At 27.3% G+C, this 24222-nt stretch overlaps 1 protein-coding gene across 2 annotated transcripts in view; it reads left to right on the top strand.

The window, feature by feature from the left end:
• LOC121124648 (uncharacterized) overlaps window positions 1-24222 on the top strand; it is a 194339-nt gene that overhangs the window by 36048 nt on the left and 134069 nt on the right. Inside the window, exon 2 of one of the 2 annotated variants that reach the window (XM_071891120.1) lies at window positions 1435-1574. The exons of the other annotated variant lie outside the window; for it this stretch is intronic. The gene's annotated coding sequence lies outside the window, so the exon portion shown is untranslated. The remainder of the gene's footprint in view (window positions 1-1434; window positions 1575-24222) is intronic. 2 annotated transcript variants of the gene reach the window in all.

Here is a 24222-nt window from a genome sequence, read left to right as displayed (position 1 = left end):
GTACTACTGAATTGAGACCCATGTTAACATCATCTGTCTGTTATGGTATAAAAATGAATTACTGTCATCAAGAGAACAACCTTATACATTAAAATTACGATTACTGGAGGTAAAATATCATATATATATTTAAATGTAGAGTTCAATCCAAGTATAATAAACATCCGTTTATAGTCATCATTCACGCAGATAGCAATTGTTTAATAAATAAAATACTATTCAGAGAAAAAAATGAGGTAAAAAATCTGCATAAAACCAATCTTTATTTCCTTTGCTTTTTGTATCAACTTTTGAAGAATTCATACGAATGATTTTTCCTTTTTTAGATATGTATAAATTGATCGCTGATACCATTTTTTTTTCTTTGTATATCTCATTTTAATGTAACTTCAAATTACTTTTTCATCAATACGGATATCATGAGTGAACCCTCAAAAACAGTATTTACTATAACACGAAAGGTCTCGAAATTGTGAGTTTTAAATTATATTTACTATATAAGAATATAATAAATGTGATTTTTTGTATACCTCAGATATAGTTAAAGTTTCATCTGATAAATAGCATGTTCCTTGATCTGGATTTGTATATATGTGTACTTTTTTTATAAATACATGAAAGAAATGCAAGAATTTTTCCTTCAAAGATTAAGTTTCGATCCACAACGCTCTATTCAAGAATGAACAACAAAAAAAACAACGCACCAAACCTATTTCCTGTTCTAATTGCTAAATTTTATCTCTAGCTTTATATAATTACCTAAATTTAAATTATACATATTATTTACATAAAGTTAATGACTAAAATAATATCCATGCTTAGAAAAATACCAAATCGTAAAAGAAAGTTTATATTTTTACAATGCCTGTATAAAATAACCATGATATTACAACTACCATAATTTTATAATATGTACAACAACGTACAAAAATGTACTAACAATAAAAAAAAGAATAACCAAGTTCTATAATAGTTAAAAAATAGATATTTTTATAAGACTGAATTTGTTTAAAGCTTATAAGAAATATTTATGTGTAGAGTTGTAGAAAAGTGAAAGCCAATATTTTTTTATATGATGAAAATAAAATACAATAAAGTACAGCAGGAATACTTATTTTTTCTGATTGTAAAAAATATGTGTACAGATGAAAAATATAAGGCTTCTCTTTACACTCAAGCTGAATGTTTCTGATGATCAACTTGAATTAAAGTTAATAGAAAACAACTTTGGTATAAGTGAAAAAAAAAAGATGAAAAATTGGCATTGTGTTATTCCATATTTTGTTCAAATAAAGCATTTGCTTCATATAATATAATTTAATATAACTCTAGTTTAGTTTATTCCATAATGTAGTTGCCCTTAATTTATGGCTAACTTTATGATGAATTAATAGCTTTTTTATAGGCAGTAATTATTTTTTTTTATAAATATAGGTATGTATGATACACCTTTTTTGGAGTTGCAGAAAATCAATAATATGTAACAAGAAGAATGACGATAAAGACAACCAACCATAAATATTGAAATTGTGGATTTAAAATAAAACGTATTCATATGTGAAAATATTTTCCAAGTTAGTTTTGTCACGTTTAACAAAAAGATACACAAAGCATCATAAAATATGTTTTTTGTATTTACTTTTAGCTGTTTTTATATTTATTTCTTATTTCTATTGGGAAGTACTCATATTATGTACACATTAGGGTGGCCCTTATATATCAATATTTTACTTTTTCTAACCCTTCATATTAAAACTGGGCTGTATAAATAATCTTTACTTCATTAAATATTTAATATTTAACAATTTGGTTGTCTTACTCCAAAATTAATCTTAAATATTTAATAGGGCCTTTGTTTTGTATGTTTAGTTTAATAATTAATATTTCCATTTTTTTCTAATAAAATAAAGTTACGATCTTAACTTTATCATTAGCATAAATAAATTTTATTCTAATGACAATGCTTTACTTTTTTCTAAGATGCACGGCTTATAACAAAAACCAGAGTAAAATATAGAATCAGAGAGGAAGGGAACTTACTCGTTTACCAAAAACGGTTGGATCGAGAAGACTGTCCTCTCAAAGGTGTCCAGGCATCATGGCAAAAGAGGTTTAGTTTAAATTATCTTCACTACACCAGTAATTTCTAAGCGCAGCGGACGTTCTATCTTTGATTTTTGTTTTTAAAGTTTTGTTTTCTCTTCCGTTTTTTACTTTTGAGGTGTGTTGGGGAAAAAACAACAGCAGGGAAACTCGATCGTACGTACATAAAAAGTCAGGGAAAATAGATAGTTTTATTTAACTGTTTTATAACCCTAAATGTTAATTGGGCTGTAGTAGGAAAAGAAAATGATGGTGCAATCTTCAAATTTCATAATTTTTTAACATCTACCTATATATCATTTTGTATATCATCCTTTACTTTTTTAGTAGAAAATGGGCACCTAAAACTTGGAATAGCTTTCAATTAGAAATTAAATTATCGTTACTTATAATTACAAGGTTTCATTATGCAAACATACCTCAGTTGTTTTTATCCTATGTCTCTTAGTATAAAAATGTCAAAACTAGATCACAAAAGTCAAAGCTTATGCAATGACCTCCTTGCTGGTATCAGTCCCAAGAAGACCGTATAGATTGTTGGTATATCCATTCGTTCTGCCTATAATATCAAGAAGTCCATCACAGCACTATACAGCCAAGAATATCAAAAACTTCCACCGCGACAATATGGCTGACTTCATCTGTTACCTCAATCCTCTGGACTTTGAAACGTCTTGTAGAAGAATGTATCCTGCACCTCTCATTCAAATTTAGATACACTGCAAGCTGTCATCATAGCAATGTGGTACCTCACAGACACAATCTTGATCGTCTAGAGCTGCCAATATGTTTGCCGGCGTGTCCAAGCTATTATTACTTGTGTAGGAGAACATATTGAATATGACATATAGTTGATAAACATAGCACGAAATGGTTTGGATTTGATTTTCGTAATTTATTTATACTATTGCAAGTTTTGTAACACGAACTGTAGCTTCAAAACTTTATTCTTTTTTAAATGATTAATTAGATGATTGAATATTTTTTATAACACAAAGTACTTATCTAAAAACCGAACCATGATTTAGGACACTTTTTCCTTCTCTTATCTGTAGTTGTAAATATTTTTTAATTCCACATTTTGTTTTGTGGTTACAAATAAAAACCTAAGTTTTGTTGATAAGTAACCTAAGCAAATGTTGATAAGTTAAGAATTTTCGTCAAAAGCTTAAAATGCTAAGGTCATTTAAAACGTCACTCAAATATTATAATTTTCATCCCAGGAATATATTTTGCTATTAGAGCCGATTGAACTAATATACAATAAGAGCCCTCCTAGCGTAAATGTACCTAATATATAGTAAATAATAACTTTCCATTAAGAAAAAAAATCCTACTTAAGTTTGTTTTTAGTTATTTTAAGAGTTTATTACAATTATGACTTTTTTACTTTTAAGTACATATTTTTTTTTAACTTAAACAGCTCTTTATATTTATGTATAACATTAGATTTTATTACTTTTTTTATATACGAGGTTATGATGAAAAATAAATAATTATTTTTAATTCCAAATTTAATTCACATTCGATTCTAATATTTAATTTTACATTTTTATTGGAACACACAACATTTGCATTGTTAATTTTTATATTTATATAGATAAAAATGTTAAATTTCGTATAATGTACACTGTATTTTTATTTAATTTAAAAAAATTAACAAAAAATTAAATTATAGGAAAAGTTCTATAAAAAACAACTTTTAAAAGATTGTTAATTCTTAAAAAAAGTATTTTGTCAAAATGCATTTTTTTGGAAGAAAATACAATCTTTCAAAAAAATCGCTTAAATAAATTTGCTCTTCTCTTTTTTTTCAACTAAATTGTAAAGTACAACCAAAACGTGTCATCTTTTTATTTGTAAAAAAGAAACTAACACTACAATGTGGGTAAAATTTTCAAAATATCTTGTGGACGTGTGTACTAGCACAAAAATAGATTGGTGAATCGAATGAGAATTGAATTTTGCAATATAATTATCGGTTTGTTTTTGATCAACTTAGTTTGTAATGTCTTATATATATTTACAAATCAAATTCAAACTTTTTTTATAGATAATTTTTATAAATAATATAATTTAAGCTTTTTATTAGAACACTTGTACTTTTCCTTTCTTAAATAAGTGGTACTTATAAAATATGTTTTTTTAATAACCAAGAAATAATTAAATAGAGAAATAAAAAACAATAAAAATAACTTTTAAATGTTCCCTAACATATAATTAATATGTAATAGTTCTAATTACAAGACTATTAATTAAGGTTTTTCTTTATAAATATATACGATTATATATATTTATAAAGATGGATTTTGTGATTTTTTTTCCCTTACTAATAGCTTTGGTTTATTATTATAAACTAATTAAGAAAAAGTTACTTCACTTTTGTATGTCCTTCATATAAAAAATAGTGTTTTTTTTTGGGTGTTTAATTATTTCATTTTTAGTCAAAAGTAAAGATATGGATGTTTATATGTTTTTCTTTTCTTTGTTTTTTAATTAAAAAAATGATTGACTTAGTTTGATTCATTTTCTTTGAATATTTAGAGGTAACTGCATGACACTTCAGTTTCGAAATACCTCCATTAACTAAACATATACAACAAATTTTTCAATTTCGATTATCAGTCAATTTTCGATGTGACAAAAATATATAGATGAAAATTAAATATAATAACAAATGATCAAAGCATTTCAGCATACGAAAGATGTATTATTAATTAAACTATTTTTAGTAGGTTTTCTACAAAATATGTATAGTACAACAAAAGAGTAAAATGAAGGATTATATTTGGTTGCTAATATTCTTTATAATGGTAATTTATAAAAATACAAAAACTAAACCTCATATTACAATTTAAAAAGATTTACCGTTATAAAAAAATCCGATTTTGATTGATTATTTCAGTTTAATTTTATAATTTCTTATGGAATATTTATTTCACATAATTTTTTAATTTATTTTAAAGATTTGGCTACATAAGTTTTCTTGATCAATTAAGCTCGAGGTCACCAACGTTATCAATTTTTTGTTTATCTAACTACAAAATAAATAATCCTGCAATTTTTTTTATACATATGTATAATCATTTAGCTGCAATACTGTAACAGACAGACAGATCGGCAGAAAAGTTAAATGTGATATAAATAATATTATCTTTTTATTAAACAAGTAGATACTATGGTGCTTATTAAAATTAAAAAAAAAAATAACAGCAACTTTATTTACTAATTTTTTTAAAAAGCTGTTTTATTATGAAGTAAATGATAGATATTGAAACCAAAAAACTTTTTGTTATAAAAAAAATTTAAATTTCAAAAAATTTAGCAGGATTTAAATATTAAAAAAATTAATTTAAACTTTTTCAATTTTATTTCTGTATAAAAAAAAACATTTACATATCTTTACTTTTTAACAAACAATGAAATAACTACTATAGGTTTTTAAAAAAATATTTCTACGCTATCCTAAATTTTTCTTGTAATTTACACAAAATAATTTTACAAAATCCCTCTTTTAAGTTAAAAAAAGGTTTTAACGTTAAATTTGAACGTCAATAACAAAAAGTTCCGTTCAAATAATTTAATTTAAATAAATAAATCATAATTGTAATTCTCCCCCGAATGAGCCACTTTATAAGATTAATCTTCAGTGGAAGGGAGAATCAAGGATATCTTTCGAATTGGTCCCCATTATGTATATAAAACTAAAAATTATTATAAATTGTTAGAAACATTGAAGCATGGGAATATATTTATGAATTATTATGTTACCCTGGCGAAAATTCCAAAATGACTGTTTTTTTCCTTTGTGGTAAAAAAACCCAACTTTAATTGATCTTTTCTTTAATTTTTAAAAATTTATAATGTTATCTTGATTGCAATTCCTAAGAAATCTATCTAATGATACAAAAATTAATGAGCATGAATAAAATTATTTATCTTTTTATTAAAGTAGTAAAACGTTTATTCTTCAGTTTTAGCTATAATATAAATTAAATTTAAGCAACTATAACAACAATTATTGCTTCCAAATAAGATACTTCATTTTATTCAATTTTGTTAAATTTCCTTTAAAATATATTTCTTATATTGGTTATCAACTAGCTTTCATGACAATTAGGTAGAAGAAATGGACTTTGAAATTAATGATACACCTATTTATTTAAAAATATAATTTGAAGTACAATGAGGCATTAAAGGGTTAATGATTATTTGTGTCTTCTACGACTTCAATAACAGTAATAAATGTTGGTTTTAGTTTCTGGACAAAAATGATATTACAAAGTGTAACTGTTGGGAACTGTTTATATCTTTAAAAGAGTTATTTGCATTCAAACAAATAACAAAAACTATATCATTTACAATGGAGTTTAAATAAATAGTGTTATTTCATATCTCAAAGTAGAAATACTATGTACTAATTTAAGCAAAATAATCTATTTCGAGAAAATTTATGTACATGTTATGTCTAAGAATTTTTTCGCTAGTAGATTACTTGTATATGATAGGAACCCACATAAAAAATGATTTAACAAAGATCAAGGTAATAATTGTATTTTAAATACATTTATGTGCACCATATGTCACATAAATTATGATGGGTAAAAAAAAGTTAAATAAGTAATAATTTACTTTCTTTTGATAAGTTATTTAAGATATAATTTCATTTTTTCTGATAACTTTTTTATTATTGAATATTTATAACTGGACACAATACATATCACAATACTTCTTAACTTTGATTGCAAGAGTTGTTGAGGTTTGAAGAATCATAATATTCAATATTGGTTAAAATATTAAATTTTAAACTTCAATTCCTATACTCTTGTTTTTAAAGTATAATAATCAAAAATATCAGTCAAAATTTTGAGTTTCTTTTTATGTCATTTTTATTTCTCTGTTTTTCTTGCAAAAGATGTACAACGCCCCAGAGGGTAAAAAAACTGATTTGAGGCTTATAACTACAATAGAAATTTCTGGTCGTTGATTTGCTAAAAATTCTTGCATAGCAGTGTGATCGAAAAATGTTAATCATAGAATTAATAGAAACAACAAATACTAAAAAAAAAAGTTACCACCTAAGAGTAATATCATACACTTTTGTGGGTATTTATTTACATTTATGATCCGGGAACGAGCATTACACATCTCATATCCATATAATTCTTGAGTTATCATATTATATCATCTCCACCTTTTATATTAACAATTAATTAATCCTCCAATTTTTTGTGTATAATACTTTCTTCATTTCTAAATTATTATCACATTCTTGAGTTTATTTCGGGTTTTAAAATAGTGTTTTGATGTATTTTATTTTGTAACTAGCCAAACAATTTATAAAAGTGATGTTCTGTATTCTGAATATATCAAGTCTTTTTTTTATCTACAGTCTAAGAAATTAATATTCTTTTCCCAAGCCACCATTTTAAATTATGAAGTCAAAGGAATAAATTATATCTAGGAAAAATATTATTTAATTTGTTCTCTGATGCTTATAGTATCTTAAGAAAATATACTCCCTATGTGTAGACGTGTGTTGTGGGATCTTTGATATTAATTACATATAAGTGGTATGTTTAGCTCATAGTCCATTTAATTTTCATACATCGGATAATAAGTCTTCCCTGGATAGTGAGTTATTTTATCCCTTGATCTGCCATGTGCCTATTCAAATTCATGTTAGCTTCTTTATATCTCATCGTTTACTTCATACACATCGTGAAATCTTATCACTTTTTACTATTCTCCTTCTTTACTCATTCTGCTTTGCTGTGTACGTTCTTCTAACCTAACGTGTTGATTAATTCATTTTGTAATAGATTGATTCACCTGCAACGGACAACCAAGATCTGTCAAAGGTAATAACTCTTCCTTGCACTCACCGGACGTGGAATCCTCACTTACAACTAACTCTAAGAACTGTCAAAAGTATTTCTTCTATATCATTTTTACCATATATATTGCTTATATCTATATAAAATCATCTTCTTATCATCATGGTGAATGGCAAACAGGGAGACCTCTGATTCTCTTCATTCAATGTATACTATTGATGACCTTTTGGAAGAATTAACATCTATCAACGAGAAGTTTGAGTCTCTGAATAACAAATTAGAAGCGCTCACTCATGAAATACAATAAACCAACAAGAGAGTTGATAATGTGGAAAAGGAGCTAGATAGTCTCAAGCAATGAACTGATTATGCACTACGGGAGAGAGAGGACAATAGAAGAAAACTGATCATTTATGGTCTTTCATCAGAAATGGAGTCGAAAAAGATAATTTAGAAAAGTTCGGAATTGAAAAAACGCTTTTTGGATAAGAAGTAAACAGCATGGCCTACCTGCAATTATAGTGGTGTTAATTGATGACCTGACCAAAGAACTTACTATAAGCAAAAAAATAGAAAATGTGAATATCAAAGCATGCATTACAAAATACCAAAAGGTCTATGAAGATTTTAAAGAAAAAACGCAGGAAACCCAAACCTCTTTCTGCTTGTAAGGAGGTCTGGGCAGCTAAGAATCATCAAATTAAAAACTAAATGTATTTTACATAAACATTAGGAGCTTATTCCACAAAATCCAGAGACCTCAAATGATTATTGACGACCACCAGCCTTCATTGATTTGTAATACCGAAACTTGACAATGATCATATAAACTCCGAAATCATTCTAAGCAACTATTTTCTAATTTCTGTAGGAGATCTCAAGTAATCAACCAAATCCAGAGGGGGTGGGATCGCTATTCACTCCCGTAATCATACAAGAGATATTAATCTTTAGAAACACTCCGGTGAATTTTTTGAATTGTCTACGATTCAAGTTCAAAATTGGAAATGCATGTGTGTATACAGATTCCCCGACCCCAATAACAAAAGATACCTTCCGCTCTCTTCTTTCATAAAGGAAATTAAGAACTCAACCATAATATGTGGGGGCTTCAATATTCCTTCAGTTGACTGGAATACACTGACACCTTATTTCAACTCACCAAATCTACTTATCCAGGATTTCCTTGACCCCTTTCTCCACCAATATATCACTGAATTTACACACATCAAAGGACACATATTAGATCTTGTCCTCTCTAATTCATCCAGTAATATTAAGACCAAGGTCATGAAGGAGGTGTCCCTCTCAGATCACTACCCCATTATTATTGATGGTGATTAAATCGTCATGTTGAAAAAGCCACACGAGTCGATGCAGGAGGGAGTGGTGCCGTTTCACTAGAACTGCACCAATATTATCCCGATACACAAAAAAGGAAGCCATAAGGATGTTCGTAATTACCGACCAATTTGAGTCACAAGCCAGATCTCTCGACTGATAGGGAAGCTAATCAATTCTGAATTGAGAATTTTTTTTGACAAATACAATTTTATATCTCCTATACAACATGGATTCCAATGTGGAAGGTCTTGTGTTACAAACATGTTATCATTCTGGGATGATGTCGCTCGAAGTAGGGATTCCTCAATGGATACATATGTTTTGTACTTTGATTTCAGCAAGGCGTTCGACATGGTGCTCCACCATGCAGCTCGAAAAAAAAACTATATTGCATTGGGATTGGGGGTGAACTATTGTAGTGGATTTTATCTTAGCTCAGAAATCGAGAACAGCAAGTTCTGATTAACGGTATTGGGTTAGCTTCAAAAGTTGTCCCATCCTCTGTATCTCAGGGTAGTGTATTTGGACCTACCCTCTTCCTTTCTATATTAATGAACTGTGTGACACCCTCAGATCCAAAATATGTATGTATGCTGACGACACAAAGCTTGTTTCCACTCAGAAGAGGAGGCCAAACATAACAGCAGATAATTTCTGAGGTGGAGCGACCGATGGAGAGTTCCTGTAAATCTTGAGAAGATCTCTGTTATGATTTTTCGTGGCGGTGCTATTGATCTTGGAGAGATGAAGAATGTGGGGGATATAAGGATCTTGGAGTGCTGACATCCTCTGATATGAAATTCAGCACTAACATTTACAATATTGTTAGAAAAGCTATCAGAGCGCTTGGCTTTATTAAAAGGAGTTTTAAAACAAGAAATATGAAGCTGATGAAGAAGCTTTATGAAGCATATGTTATGTCTATTTTAAACTACGCTCCTCAGTTGTGGAATCCAATGTATAAAAAGGAAATCAGAGCTCTTGAAAATGTACAGAAACGCTTTATGAAGATGGTATGCGGTGATATATCCTATGAGGTTGGTTTACATCTAGTTGGACCGTTGTCGCTTGAAAAGAGTAGGAAACTTCAGGATGTGGTTATGATGTTTAAAGTCACTAATGGACTGACTCATTGTACTAGCAAGCCCAAAGTATGAAGTAAGGTGTACACCACTAAGTTATCTTCCGATTTTTACTAAGTTCAGCCTTTCGGCAAATACTAATTACCTCCAACATATCTTTTTTCATCGAACTATACATATACGTAACAGCTTTCCTGAAGAAGTGAGAAGAATATCTTCACTTTGCAGTTTTCAGAGACTTTTTTAAAAATAATCCACATTTACTTTAATTCCACACCACATTATATCAGTTCATTAGATTGTATCATATTGTTTTATTATATTTTATCATGAGCCGACAATATTGGTGTCTTTTTAGCCACTAGTCAAAGCCAACCAAATAAAATAAGTAAAAACTGTTAAGGGCTAGTCTTAATTTCGTTAAAATATTCAGGGCAGGTAAGTATACTTGCAAATATATTGTAATCGAAGTAACCTTTAATAAATATATAATATACTAATTATTAGGTAGTGAAAAAGTATTTACCCCCACTTTAATAGTAACTTTGAGAGATGTTGAGCATATTATTAGAAAGCTGCTATTGTTATCATCGAAACGAGATACTGTAAACAAATATATCTCACCTCTGGAGAAAGATGTGAACAAAAAGGTTGGACATTGCAAAATTGGTCAGCCCCTACCATGACACCTCAGACATCGTCAAGGAGCTCGGGATCAACTACCATACAATCTACTACGTATATACGGGCCTTAAAGATGGGTCTAATATTGTGCCTAAAATGTTATTGCTAACCCTGCAAGTAGGAAAAAAAGTCATTAGAGCGGTCTACGGTTTCAACGGTGGTGAAGGCTGCTGGGTAGGAAAAAAAAGGTTTAATAAGAGGCGATTCTTGGCTCATAAGGATTAAAAAATCCTTATGAAGCGTTATAAGATTCTTCTTAATTAACTTCTAATTATCTGAGAGACCAGACCACCATCCCCTTGACTACAGCATCTAGGGGCACGTGGAGTCCAAAGCCTGCCAACTTTGCGAAACTAACGTACTGACCACAAGTTATCTGTGTATATCGAGTAGAAGACGATGATCCCTAGATACACCTCACATGTGTGCGTGGCCCTTCAACCTGAATTTATTAAGATTAAAATGAAGTCTTGTGTGCCAAATGATTTTAGACTTATTCACTAGACAGCGAAGAAAATATTTATACAGTTTCAATAGATGCAAATAATGTATTTATACTCAGAACAAAGTTTGTTAATAAAAATAACTACAATAGGTTTTTATGAGGAGAAGTGTTGATATAATAATTAGCATAATTTTGAACTAATTATTACAAGTAAATATTTGTCAATGAGTTGCCTTTAACAATATATATTAACAAGCATGTGTTTGTACCTAAAAAGTATACAACATTATCCAAATTGCTTTCTTAATTAGCTTTAAGTTAGCTTTTGTCATGGAAAGTATATCATTTATTTATATAAGTCAATATGAGTGTGCTGCTTTAATAATTGAGTAGTTTCCTGGTTTTGTTGTTGTACCAAGAGCTTACTATTTATGTTTATCAGTTTACCCAGTCGTGTACTCTTTTATTACGTCCCTACTAAAGGAAAAAACTTACGTCATATATTTAAAGCTTTAACAAACTCATTTTTTTAAATCCCAATTGTATCTTCCAAATATTAGTAACTCCTATATTTTGTTCGTGAGGTTTCAGTTTTATACGGTCTTCCATACTCCTTATGAACGTTAATTGACTGAACTCCAATTATCAGTCAATAATTCACTTATGTAAAAATGAAGAATATTCTAATAATTCGGACGAATTAGATAATAGATTAGTAGTCTTGTGTTATTCCTTATTTATGTGATCCAGTTCTGTACTAAGACCGGTCCTTAAGACCGGTAGTCCTTCATACAGTCAGTTCTACAACTGATTGAAAAAAGAAATAGAGTCTAACGATGTTATCCTAGTCAAAACTTTATAAGTCATACGAATCAATTGGATGTGACGTCAGTATTTAGTCCTAAATAAAGATTTACAAAACACTATTCATTATTCATCAGCACTCCTAAGCGACAAAGAAGTATTGGAAGAGCCACGTGATGAACTGTACACTACCAGGAATAAAGCTTTGTTCCTACCTATTTTGAAAATTCAAATGTATGAACAAAAAGGATCATTTTAGTTTATAGTGACTTATGTCAGCCTATATGTCGTCTGTAAAAGTGACCATACATTATGACATTCTATGAAGCAGAATTTTGACACTCATCTTGACTTTTTTTAAATCATATCTCCAGTTATTTATAAAAAGTAAACTTCATATACCATATGTTGATGTTCTTCTATCAACTTTAAAGTTTTCTTAGAAATACATAAATACTATAAAAGAGTAAACATTATCCAATAATCCCCTCGTACACAAAAAAAAGCAATAAATAAACATTGAGGTGATATTATAAAATAGGTCAGTAAATACGTTTTAGTAAAGGATTTAATTATTTACCTATTTGAATTAAAAGAGTATAATAACGATGCAATTGGTAAATTACATAAATTAAAAATGTAATTTAACAATAAACTAGTAGAATGCTATATATTAATAAATTTATATTTTATTCCAAAAAAAGTTATAATTATAATACATTAACATTCAAAATTTGATTTATTTAGTATATATTTAAAATATGTTAACAAAATATAATTAATATCATCTTTTTATAACTTAGTTATTGTCATTTGTAATAAATTTTGATATAATTGGCATTTTTATCAGATTTAACCAGGATGAAGGTAATCAAGGACATTCTTTATAATTGTATCCCGCCAAGATAAAAGCAAATAAGAATTATTCTGTTCAACATTGAGTGTGGTAAACGTTTTTAATCTTTGACAAATTGTCTTCAGTTTTTATCAATAAACTATGATTAGTAACTCTTTCAAGGCGCCGCAAATTGCACTTAAAGTTGCTAAAATTGTTTGTCCCATTAAAAAAAAAATTGTTTGAAAGACGATTTTGGAGCAAATTTAAGTAAATAAATTTTTTGAGATTTTCTTCTTTTCTTTAGTTATGTTTATGATTTCTTATGTTTAGTTACTAAATTCCCTAATTAAAAAAGTAAAAACAAAATCACTAAATAAAAAATATTTTTTTATTCCAGATCAAAATTAAAATAGTAATTTTAGTAAGATATATTGCTTACAAATTCATCTTTCTATTGATTCACATTATTTTTAAAAAAATATCATTCATTATCGTCAAATTTTAAAAACTTCAAATCTTCACCTTGAACAATTTTTCCATCACACTAACTAACACCAAATTAATTTTTAAGCAAAAATTTAGAAGTGAATTGTTTTGTAGCCAGCAGAACAACTGTTTATACTTTGATTTCACTACTTTAACTTAAGGAAATGAAAAATCGACAAATTATTTGTTTCAGCGACCATTGAAACATATGGTTTTTAAACTTTCAATAGTATTTTCTCAGCATTAGATAATCCTAAATAAAATAATAACGCACTTTTGGAATTAAATATTTTAGTTTAATTTCTCTACGAATAACTGATTTTTTTTACTCAAAAGTTATTTTTAAGATATAAAGAATAGTCGCTAGTATTAAGACTCGTTCCAATAACTTTTTTTGGTTTAATCTTTATTATAAAGCAATTTGGACTGATATTTCGGTCAGGACCGCAATTGCAGAATGTAGAGAGAAATTTAGACATTTTTTCAGTCACTATATAAATACCTTTTTGTTTTAATTATCATTCAATTGACAGATTTTTTTGTTCTATACCAAATTTTTCCTTTGGACATGTGTAAGGCCAACTTTTTATTTAAGACAAACCTAGACTGAACTTAAATTTATGAGTCTTTTACTGATATAGAAATTTGAAACAGAAACCCAACTCTAACAAAAAAATTTACCATTATTATTATTTGCCTGTTTAAGTTATTTTTTGTTGAGTGTAATTATTTATTCGCGTGAATTTGTCAAAATACATTTTTTTTGCAAATGTTTTTAATGCATATTCAGGGTGTAAGGAAATTATATAATCAAAACTATATTTTCAACTAACTTTTCAAGGTTTTGTGATATCAGGTTTATCTTCTGTGTATTCATTGTTACTAAAGGGTTAAGTCAGGGGTTGAGTAACTTTTTTCAGCATTACCTTTAAAGAACTTGTCAAACAATGAATTTACAAGAAACTAGTACAAGAGTGTCTGTAATATTATATTTATACATTTTTTTTTTTGGGTGGCTTAGTTTTTTTAAATTTTTTAAGAATTTTTTTTTATTCAAATGTTTTACTCCACAGCATAATTTGATCAAATGAATAAATATACTTTTTTATGGCATGGAAATAACAGCATTCATACCCATGTTTTCTCGTTTTAATTCTTCTTTTTTTTCTCATCAGTAATTTTTCAATGGCCCTTCAACCTCTCCTCGTTTCCTGTGGACGCTCCTGTAGTAATATGATGTAAAAGTCCTTCTTTATGGCATATAAATAATATCTACTCTTATTACCCAAAATATTTTCCTAAATAACTTGTTTGGGATAATTTACACATGTTCCCGATCACTGCTTTAAGTCATTAACGCATTATTTTAACAACATAACTCAGAGTTAGAACTAGTGGAATGTGTTCGTTAGTTTATTTAAGTGCTATAAAATAAGTTTTCAAGAGAACAGAAGACTCAAAACGGCCGAGGAATATGTGGACTTGGGTCAAAAAGGACACCAAAGGTCATCAAGGCTACAAAGTGGCAATATGAAGTCAAATAAATGTAAAGATCTAATCGGAGGACTTTCTTGAGGCTAATGTAATGGCCTGAGCCGGGTACCAATCTGGAAACAAGGCATGTACCTTACAACAAGATGAAGCCTCCTCACACACCGCCCATTTGACTGGCTGATATAAATGTTTTCCACGCTATCGGTGAAAGGAAGAATGGCTTTCAAGGTCCCCACATTTAAATCCTAATCCTCTTTGGAGACCATTTTTGAAGGGAAAGTTATGTGCAAGCCCTCATATGAACTTTGAGAGTCTGAAGGCTTCGGTGGTTAAGGGATGGAACAATTCGGCGAAGAAATTGTCTGTACCACTGTCAAGGGCTTTTGTCGTCGTATGACCGCAACTCGAAAGACTGGAGGTCGCCATTTTAAGGAAATGGTTACATGTAACTTAAAATTTAGTTAAAATCAAATGTTTAAAGTTTATATGCAGTAATTTCAAAAATAAATTTATCATTTACTTTTTTCATGATTACATTAATTTACACTCTTTACAACATTTGCAAGAAAATAAGGCTACTGAGGTTGTACAAATACTTACTTACATAATTTTATTCAATAGCTTAGTAAATTTGCATGTTGAATCAATTTGTATAACATAGCAAAATATTACGAAAAAGAGATACATATTTACATATAAATAATTCATACCTACCGTACATTACATAGTGTGGTTCTATATCACTCCTGTACAATCAATAATGCATACTTAAAAATAAATTGCCCAAGTTAATTAAATGGAGTGAATAACTTTATATATCACTAATTTATAAAACATATCGCAGATAGTGTTTAATGTTGAAGGGGTGACAAAAGTATTTTTGGTACATGTCTGATAAAAAATTCCTCAACATATTAATTTTCCTTGAAAATGACAGATTTTGCATTTCTTGATTAGACTAGACAACTTTTTTTGGCCCTTGGTGTGTTCCTGATTTTTTTTAGCTCTAGGAACATAAAAATGACTTTTATAACTCAAAGTTTCTTTTTGTGTGACCTGCAAAGTGTGTTTAGAAAAAATAATTGTTTTATATCATTTTTATAGTTGGTGTTATTTTTGGCCTTGATAAAAAAAGTGGAGGATAGTTTAAAATAAAATATGAAATTACTTAGTACATGTATTCAGATTCAAATTTTGTTAAAAGTATTTCTGTTTATTTTTCTGCATTGGAGAAAATATCTTGTTAGTAATGTTGTATTAGGCTTTACAATCAGGCTCACTTGGAACTTTGAACCGGTACTATAATTTGTTCCCACTATCAATATACGAACTGATTAAAAAAAGATGAAATGAAGTTGAGTGACGTTATTAAAGATCCAAATAGACCGGATCGAGACTGAACTGGATAGGACAGCAGTTTACAGTCCTGAAATAAGACCAACAAACAATTGCTTGTGATTACAAATAAATGTGAAGAATAATAAATTACACATTTTATATTTTAACTGTAAAAATAATAGTTTATTACAGTATAAGGTACACAAACTCGTGGGTTATGAAAGAATAATGACAAAATCTTTAGAAAATAAAAATAAAATGTTCCTGTTGCAATCAATCAAAAAACAATCATGCTTAATATTTAAAACCATAGTTTGTTTTTTATTATAACACTGGGGTATAATTATAGGATCAAAATTTCTACCAATAAAATACAGCCACGAATATATTTTAATTTTAAATGCAGAATCCAAAACAGATCTTAGTTTTTATGAGGGTTGTAAAGTGTTAGAAATATCTGACTTTATAGTAATTCGGTACTGTTATCGTTTAGAGCCATTTTTGAGTGTTAAGAAAATCACTTAATTGAATTGAGATGAGTAAAACATATGTAAAATGGTTTTTAATGATTAAACGCATGTTAATAATGATTTTGTATCTTGTTCTGAACTCATCCTATTCTCATTTTTAGGTAGACAAATGATGAAAAACGAAACTGTTGTTTAAAAAAATGTAAATTTTTCATTATTCATAGTGATAAGGAATTTTATAGCTTATGTAATAGAAAGAAATTCAATTTTTTAATAAAAAATGAATTTTAAAAAATTCCCATTTCCAAGGATTTTGGTTTAAAGTTGTATTTTTTGAGTAATTGTATTTTTTATGGGGGTCTACTAGAAAATATAAAACATTATCTCAATAGTGTTTACGTTTTCAATGTAACAGTAATGACGTCATACCTTATAATATTAATGAATATGACAAAATAATACTGCACTTCTTACAAATTCAAATTAAGTAATAACCAATTATATTTGAAATGATCTTCTCATCGTTTATTAAATAATTATTGTAAATTCATTGTTGCAATCCTGGAATAAAAGTTAAAAATATGTTTTAGATATATAAAAAAACAAATGCTTGTGTTCTTTAACACATTTGCTAAGTCGTTTATAGAAGTCATATGTAGAAAATATTATATTATATTAATTAGATATTTCTTAGAGTAGAAATAACAATTATTGTTATTCTTTATAGTATTATTTTTAATCAGAAAAATACCCTTCTATATTAGTTCAATTTTATCAATTAAAAATAGGAGTATAAACAAATAATATACTAAGGATTCTGTATTAAACAACTTGTCAAACGCAGATATTTTTGAAAAAAAAAAACTAATTAATAAAGTATACTTTTATACTACACCATGGAAAATCCAATCTATATTATTGATTAATAGTTCCTTTTATTTAAAATAAACATATTGAAAATATATTGTTATTTTTTTTTGATAAAATACTACTGAAAACAGTCCGTCCTGAATTGATAAGGTTGGGAAAATAGTAATTTTATATTTTTACTTTATTTTAATACTTTATAAGAAGTGTTACAATCATCAAATTTAAGGTAAATATGCTCTGTTCTGTCTGATAACTTATTGTCAACGAGAATTCAACTTCATTAGACCCTTCTTGACGAAGCCCTTGAACCAAAAGAGTATCGGCCCGACATACACTGCAAATTTTATTGCTCGCTTACGACGCATTTTTCCGCTTACATGTAGGAGAAATGTACAATATGGCGAATTTCTTTCTTTGAGACCTCCATACTCGAAACACGACCATTCACGATTGAACCAGCCTGTGCAATACTCTGAAAAAAGTGTTTGTATTATACATTCATACCTTGACAACACTTTATCGTGTGATACGATGTGACCAATCATGAACAAGATATACTTAGTTTAAAAAAAAAACCTGGGAAATGCGACATCTTTTTTTCGTTAACCTTATATGTTATAGAATGATTTTCCTTAATATTGAATTTACGGTACATTGTTAGATTATATAGGGTATTATTCAACGAGATATAATCAATTTATTTCAATATATGTATTATTACTATTAAACCTTCTGGTGTGCTCTTAATTGCAATTAAAGAAAAATTCACATTGTCTTTTCACCCTCGAAAATTTCACTTCCCTCTTTTCATCTCACGATAAGGTCATCGTGTGGAAAGTTCATACTGAAACAATTTCACGGCATACTACATTTAAAGTAGCTAAACTTTACCCTCATAATAAAAAAAAAGAAATGGAGTTACAGTGGGATTTACAATATTTAAAATAATACATTAGGATTTACTTCTTTATTAAATTTTTTAAAAGATTTTTTTTTGTTGACACACACCATATTAACTTGTAATTTTTTTAACTGAATCAACATCATGCTGTTTGTTAAACACATTAGCCTTTATTTTATATTCCTATTTTGATACATGATACATCTTTTTACCCGCCATTAAATCTGTAAATAATTTACAAAATTCATTATCCTCAACAAAGGCCCACACATCAAATGAATTGTAGTTTTATGTAACATTTGGCTTAACTCCTACCTACATTCACCTATATAAATGTATTTAATTTAAGATAAATGAGAAGAAGGTAAAAAAAAATGTGATAATTTAAAGTAAAAGGTTAATTTATCTAAATGATGTCTTATTTCAAGACAGAAAGACGTATGCAGTTTAAAAACAATATGAGTTTTTTAAAAGAAAAGTTGGCCATATGAAACGTTAAAGTTTGAAAATAGGGAATTAGTTCCTTTTTTCTCAATTAAATTCTAATTAACAAAGTATATTTAAAATAAATTTAAACTTACAAGTTAGTTAACTATTTTATCTTTCATACAATCTTATGAATAAATATATTATTTTTTTGTAAGTACAATGATGAATTAAGAATGATGCAAAGAAGAAGTTCTTTTAATTTAGATTAATCAATCTATACTGATTGGTAATTTTTCTCTTTTGAATAAATATATCAATATATTTAGTCATAAATAAGTGAAAGGGGAAAACATCTGTGTTCTACTGTTCTAGTCTAAAATATTGATATAACACATGGTTTGAAAAGTCGAGGGATGAAAAAAGACAATACCTTTTTTCCCCTTCAAAAAGATCTTTATTTAAAATTATCATTTTTTTATACATGGCTTAAGGAGTACCCTATAACATTTTTCAATGTATTACTTCGTTTAAACTGTATTTTTCCCCATCAAGAAGCACTGTAGTATAAAAACACTGTGTTTACAAATACTAATTCTTTCTCTATCAACTTATATTTGCAAATCTACCCTTTCAATAATGTTGGAGATTAAAACAAACACACGTTAAATCTAAAAACAACAGAACATAATATTTGATGTGAAGTCGCATAAATAAATCCATGAATCAATGAACAGGCAAATCAAAAATAAATTAATAAAAATTATTAAAATATTTTTTTATATAAGTTGATATTAGATTATTTTTTTATTTCGTTTTTCATAGCTAATTAATTTAGAAACGCAAAAAACGAATAATTCAAAAAGAAAAAAGATAAACATTTTGTTATTGTAATTGGCTTTTTAGTTTTAAATATTCCAAGGTACTGGATAAAGATGTACATGGACAGAGAAACGTTATGCAATTTTTGTCTAGATGGGTTTATATTCAACTACTAATACAAGTTATTACTTTATTTAGAAGAGTACAACTCATAATGAGGAAAATATTTAAATAAAATGTTTAAAAATTTTAAATGAATAAGTTCAAAATCAAGATACATTTGGAAAGTTATATTTTTTTTAACTAAAAAAATCTTGATCGCTTAGAATATCATAAGTTTGAATTATTATCAAAGAAATAGATTAATGAAATATCCAACTTAAGTATAAGTACTTTTAATGTAAGTAAAAAATTTATAACACTTTCTTCATGTTAAAGAAAGCTATTGTTAACTTATCCAAATTTTATACAGATTTTTTTTCATTCATTGACGATCTAATCTTTCAGTTGATAAATTAAGATGATTTTTTTTTCTATCAGTAAAAATAGCGATAAAATTAGAAAATGAACATATTCATTTGAGAAGTATTTCTTTCTATATTTGATTTTATTTTAGATTAGAAATATTATTTTAATATATATTTAACCTACAATTAGTGAGCTGGTAAATTATACACTGTAAGATTTATGAAACTGCTTTAAATTTCATTGAATAAACATTTTTTGCTAATATTTTTCAGTATGCTCCTGAAACATTAAATCATATTATATGCAATTTCTCTTATTTTTTCTCGATAATGTATTATTTGAGATTGATTTGTATATTTAACCATTTTTAAATAAGGGTTAAGATACTATTACTTCATAAAAAAAACTAATGGGAACTTATTTGAATTCCAAAACTCGCAAAAACTAATAAATAAATTATAAATAAAAGTTATAAGAATTGTATTATTAGCATTTAAAATATTATTTAGGAGTTACAAATGGATGAAAGACTAAGAAAATGATACATAATTAATAAAACGTAATTATAATAATCCCTCATCATAAAAGTGAATAATTACTTTTACATTGACTATACAGAGGGATATATTTAAATATGATCACTTTGAATTTTAAACTTCAACAAAATATAATTTATTAATTTACAATGAAATTTCAAAAAATGAATACAATAAATAGAAGTGTGTTTGAGCTCTCTTACCCATTAATGTAGGCGGTCATAGGAGCAATTATGGCTTCCAGGCGTCCGCAGAAAGTCTGACACCCGATGCATATATATTCCTCTGTCATGGGGTCCCAGTGCTGACCAACAGTGGAATTGAGGGCCTTATTGGATGACGTACACTGCAAGAATTCCCCTCGATATACACTTAAAAGTATTTAGTCTGGGGAATTGGCATCAGGGCTCTAAGAAGGCCAAAAGTGTAAAAAAAAAAGAACTTAAGGACGCTTTTTTTAAAAAAAGAACTTAAAAGACTCATTCAAAAGATTACTGCAAAAATAAATTAGTTTCAATGAATCAACCTTCTTTAATGATTGATATAGTAAATTCTTTTAATTTCATTGGACCACAGATTAATAAGTTAAGTCTGTAGATTAAGTTAAATAAAACATTTTAAACCTTTTTGAAAAGAAATAACAAATATATATATTATCTGTGTATAAATTCTTGATAAATTGTGTAACAAAATACATAACAAAAACAAAATTCTTGTGACGTACTTAATACTTCTAAGGTCGTTTTTTCATAGGAAATCTCGTTTGATATATTTTTTCTCCTCCATGTAAAAACGACACTTCAAAAAGGATTCCTGTTATAATAAATAAAATATATCTTTAAAAGACATTGAAAGGCTAAAAAACAAAATACAGGACTTTTATGATGTGATGTGTACATTATAAAAAAAAGATGCTCAACTTATAAGTAATAAAAATGTACAAATGAAAATTTAAATACAACTTTACTTTCTTATGAAGAAAATATCTATTGATTTTTCATCTTTTAGCGAACTACTGTATAATACTAATGTAAAATTCAAATCTTCTGTACGTATTTTATAGAAAAATTAGATATATTTTCAGTATTTAGATATGTTATTAGTACATTATACCATAATTTGTACAGATCTCCGTTTGGTAAGAGAGGAGGGGTGTTGTATTAATTTATTACAATGAGGAAATTCCATTTTAGCACAATTTTTCGAATGACAACAAATTTGCACGCACAAAATCATTTTTACAACTTGATTTTTCGATTTATTTTTAAAATAATAAATATTCTGTTGAAGAAAACCCCTTCATACATAAAGTAATAGTTTGAAAAATACTTTAAATTAAGAAAATACTAATATTAAGGATATATTAAAGGTCCAAGGTCAACTTCTTCCAAATTTTTATTTTGTTGTGTTTAAATGGATGTCCATGTTAGGAGGATCTGTTAACTCGATCTTCTGTCACATTTTAATAAAGAAGTTATGTAGGAAAAGTTTCAGTCCTCAAAAGCTGTCTTTAATACCTTTACAGCCATTTAAAATGGCTTTCTTAATAAAATTCTCAATATGGAAAGGGATTTTGATGTTTCAATTTTAAAGTTAAATATTAATAATATATATTTTAAATATTCTTGAATTGATGTACGTAGTAGCTATGTTTAAATTCGTTTCAAGAATGACATCTATTTAATTATGAGTCAAGCTGTTAAATGAACAAAGATAAGCGATTAAAAATGATTTTCCATTGTACAATGCAAGGAATTTTGACTAATTTAGGCTATACTTTTTTTTAACACCCACATTTATCATTGGCAATTAAAAAAAAATTCTTCTACAGTTATGAAAGTATGCACCTGCATCTAAAAATTAGGGTTCAAATTAAATTTGATTTTATCACTTCTTTCTTCTAAGTGACGATTTTCTTACAAATGATAAATTCTAAATGGAATAACTCTAAAATATTCAATGTAGGGGTAACAATGCCTCTACCCCTCCCCCCTTCATACTTCCACTGCTTTGGGTGCAAGTCTAAAAGCTATGACGTGTTTATTTCATTTTATTGTAAACTCAAACCTTCAATGATTATTAATTTACACTCTAATAGTAAATTACTTTAATTTGGAGGTTCTTTTGCGCTAAGTCATATTGAATATATATATTTTTTTTGTGTTAATATAAATGAGATTTTCTTTAAGGGTGAAGAAATTCAGGTAATAATAAATCTGAATATAAGTTTATCTTTAACCAAATATTATATAGTGATACTTATGGATATCCAATGAGTGAGAATTGAAAGTCAAAATAGTAGATCTTCAAATAATTAAAGTTAATCACAAAACGAATCCACAATTTTTTAGACAGGATCACCTCAATTTTTCTTCTTAATATGTTTAATAGAATTCTATGGATATTACTGTTTGATATTTTTGGTTTTTCCTTTGAAATAAAATATATATACAAATGTGAGTAAATGAAAAAATGTATATGAATAAATAAATACTTATAATCAAATAATATTCCTTTTTTGATATGAATAATAAATAGGATTTAATCTTGTTTGCAAAATAAATCCTTGACAAACACGTAAAATTAAGAAAAAAATAATATAAAACATTTTCCTCCAAACGTATAATTACAATAACCATAAATTAATCTTTACATATCCTCCTAATACGTTCTTTTATCAATAATCTTAAACGTCTAACCTTTAGATTAAAAATATATTGCTTTTCTCTTTTATCAGACCTCATATATATATTATTCTAACAAATTTCATTTTGCTTTGCATACCAAATAACATAATTATAGATTTATTATTATTTAGTAATGATATAAATTAACTAGAATAGAAATTTGAATGATTAGTTTCTGCAAAAAAGATAGGTCATTTCTTTATGATTTTTCAAATATTTCTAAAAAATTGATAAATTATATAAAAGTTATTTCTTAAATCAAACATGAATTCAACATAGCTATTTCAAATAACAAAAAAAGTAGTTTTGAATACAAACATGAAAAATTTACACAAATAGCAGTTGAATTCATTATTTATTGTCTATCAACGTAAAAAATAAAATTGCTTCAAAACTAATTATTTTACCATCTTAATAATCATTTGAATATTTTCATCGCCAATTTTTAAGTTGTTTCATTTTTTTGTATGAATGTTTTGATTTTCTAAATGTACCAAAAAAATTATTATATGTTTTTATATTACTTAAGCTAAAAAATTAATATTCATTTTAAATTTATGGCATTAGTAATTAAATTATTTTGCAAA

Source organism: Lepeophtheirus salmonis, chromosome 9 (assembly GCF_016086655.4).
Source record: "Lepeophtheirus salmonis chromosome 9, UVic_Lsal_1.4, whole genome shotgun sequence".
Lineage (NCBI taxonomy): Eukaryota > Metazoa > Arthropoda > Copepoda > Siphonostomatoida > Caligidae > Lepeophtheirus > Lepeophtheirus salmonis.
The sequence above is the reverse complement of the archived record's forward strand: the minus strand, read 5'-3'. Positions and strand labels throughout refer to the sequence as shown.